We start from the raw sequence: 3,469 nt of genomic DNA, 5'->3' as shown, positions 1-3,469 counted from the left end.
CATTCGAAGATGTACCATGATCTCAAGCAGTCCTATTTGTGGACTCGAATGAAGCGAGAGACTGCTCAATTCGTGAATGAATGTGATGTCTGCCGAAGGGTGAAAGTAGAACATCAACAACCAGCTGGTCTCCTCCAACCTCTTGCTATTCTAGAATGGAAGTTTGATCATATTGAAATGGACTTTGTCACTGGCTTTCCCAAGTCCAAGCGTGGGAATGATGCTATCTTCGTTGTCATTGACAAGCTTACAAAAGTGGCTCATTTCCTTCCAATCAAAGAATCTATCACGGCAGCTCAGTTGGCAGAGCTATATACCTCCAGAATTGTCTTGTTGCACGGAATTCCGCAATTGATCTCTTTAGACCGCGGAAGCATTTTCACTTCCAAGTTCTTGGGCTCCTTCCAGAAGGCCATGGGCACTAACATTCGCTTTAGCACAGCTTTCCATCCTCTAACAAGTGGCCAAGTCGAGAGAGTCAATCAAATCCTCAAAGACATGCTCAGAGCTTGTGTCATCTCTTTTGGTGTGAAGTGGGAAGATTGCCTCCCATACGCCGAGTTCTCCTACAACAACAGCTTCCAAGCAAGTTCGGGCAAGGCCCCATTTGAAATTCTATATGGCAGAAAGTGTCGTACTCCTCTTAACTGGTCCGAGACTGGTGAACACCAACTCCTTGGCAATGACTTGATCACAGAAGCTGAAGAAATGTGTAAAGTCATCCATGAAAATCTCAAAGCCGCGCAATCACGCCAGAAGAGTTACTATGATAGCAAGCACCATGACTTGGCTTTCGAGATCGGAGGCCATGTTTATCTCCGCGTCTCTCCCATGAAAGGCACTCAATGCTTCAGTATGAAAGGGAAGCTTGCCTTGAGATACGTGGGTCCTTTCAAGATCATTGGCAAAAGAGGCGACCTCGCCTAACAACTTGAGCTCCCGTCCAATTTCTCAAATTTGCACGATATCTTTCACGTGTCACAGTTTCGCAAGTGCTTAAAGACGCCCGAGCACAATATCAACTTCGATGAGATTGACCTCCAAGAAGACTTGTCTTATCATGAGCATCCCATTTCCATTCTTGAAGAAACCGAGCGCAAAACTAGCAACAGGTCGATCAAATTCCTAAAAGTAAAGTGGTCTCACCATTCCGACCGAGAAGCTACTTGGGAGCATGAGGATCACCTCCGTTCCGAATATCTGGAGTTCTTTCAGTCCTAGATCTCGGGTCGAGATCCTCTTGTAGTGGTGGAGAGTTGTAACGTCCTGGATGTAACAATCCATAATTGTAACTCTAACGCTTGACATTTCCGGCAATGTTATATGTTATATCCTCCGTGGTTGGGTTTTGTCCTTGTTTTTGCATTTTGTTCGAGTCATGCATTTCATCTCATGTCATCATGTGCATCTCATTTGCATTCGTGTTCGTCTCTTGCATCCGGTCATTTTCCCCGTTATCTATTTCGAAATCCGACACTCATAGTTGCACCCATTGCACCACTCAGATCTCGTTTTGTGAGCGGGAGAAAAATGTTGTCGAAATGGGCCGAGATTTGTCGGGTGGCCTTGGTACATCACCGGTAGGTCGCCTGTCAAATTTCGTTCGATTTAGAGGTCGTTTGATGCCCCAATGGTTAACCATGTAACCGATGAAACCCCTCTCTCCTTGCACCAAATACCCCTCCACAACAGCCCACTAGCCCATCTAAACCACCTCCATGCTCTCCTTTGTTGGATCAGGATCGTGTGGGCGAAAACCGCACCTCAATAGCCCTCTCCTAGCTCCCAAAGTCTATATAAAGGCCTCCCCCTCCGAAATCACGGGGAAACCCTATCCTTCCTCTTCCTCCACGCGCCGGACAAATCCACCCGGCGCCGGACATGTCCGCCGGCCACGTCTCCCGGCCAATCTCCATGCGCCACCTCACCCCAGCGGCCGCTCCCGGCCAACCGGAGCGCGCCACGTCGCCCTTCCCTGCCGCCAGTCAGCCCCGCCTCCGCCGCAGGCCCGTGGGGTCCAGATCCGGCCCGCCGAGCCCGAATCTCGCACGCTACCACCCGCGTCCTCGCGCCGCTCGTCCGCACCGCCGCTGTTCCTGTAGTGACCAGACCTCAAATGGTCCAATCTCTGTGCTCAGGTGTCATCCCTGGATCAGTAATGCTGACACCACACAGTACTTGAAGGATTTATAACAGAGTAGCAATCACACACTTATTACATCGAGTGTCTCAAAAGAGAAGTTATTACAATAAATATGGCTTAAGGCCATCTAATAACGATAGCAGCGGAAGGCTTGGATGATAAGTGAGTCCATCAACTCCAACGGCATCACTGAGTGTAGAACCACGACCTAAAGGCACCTTTATCGTCGTCTGAAAAGTCTGCAACATTAACGTTGCAGCCCGAAATGGGTCAGCACATGGAACATGCTGGCAATGTAACACATAGAAAGCAATGAAAGAATAAGGCTATACTACATGCATATTTGGCTGGTGGAAAGCTCTATGGTTACAGTTTTGCGTAAAGCCAATTTTTCCCTACTGCAAAGGAATAAATTTTATTTAACTATCATGGTGGTTGTTAAACATTGAGAATGGTTGACAGCATTCTCAATCCCAATTAACCATCATCATTAAGCAAAACCCAACAAAATTAATTTTAGAGTAACATGATGAGATTCACATGATAATCCAGGTACTAGATACTCAAGATGTCCATAACCGGGGACACGGCTAACCATGATTAGTTTATACACTCTGCAGAGGTTTGTGCACTTTTCCCCACAAGACTCGATCTCCTCCGTTGGGATTCTCGCACTACATGGCGCTAACTGTCTCCTTGTGTTTAGAATCTGCGTAGCTCTTCTGCCTAGACTGGGCTACCTTGAGCCTATCGCGAATCAATTTCACTTTCTATTCAGACTCCTTAATCAGATCTGGTCCAAACAACTGGTGGTCTCGAACTTCATCCCACGACAATGGGGTCCTACACCTCCTTCCGTACAAGGCTTCGAAAGGGGCCATCTTCAAACTGGATTGATAACTGTTGTTGTAAGAGAACTCTGCATATGGCAAATTCTCGTCCCAACTAGATCTGTAATCTAGTGCACAAGCTCTCAGCATATCCTCCAAAATCTGATTGACTCTCTCGGTCTGTCCATCTGTCTGCGGATGGAATATTGTACTGAATTCTAGCCTGGTACCCAAAGTTTCATGCAACTGATTCCAGAACTTTGAGGTAAACTGGGTTCCTCTATCTGATACTACGCTCCTTGGAACTCCATGCAAAAAGACGATCCTGGTCATGTATATCTTTCCCAACTTTGCACTAGTATAGGTAGTCTTCACTGGAATGAAATGAGCTACCTTTGTCAAACGATCGACTACAACCCATATCGAGTCATAGCCTGAACGAGTTCTGGGTAAACCCGTAATAAAATCCATGCCTAACTTATCCCACTTCCATTCG

This window comes from Triticum aestivum, chromosome 7A (assembly GCF_018294505.1).
Source record: "Triticum aestivum cultivar Chinese Spring chromosome 7A, IWGSC CS RefSeq v2.1, whole genome shotgun sequence".
Lineage (NCBI taxonomy): Eukaryota > Viridiplantae > Streptophyta > Magnoliopsida > Poales > Poaceae > Triticum > Triticum aestivum.
Note: the sequence above shows the minus strand (reverse complement) of the source record.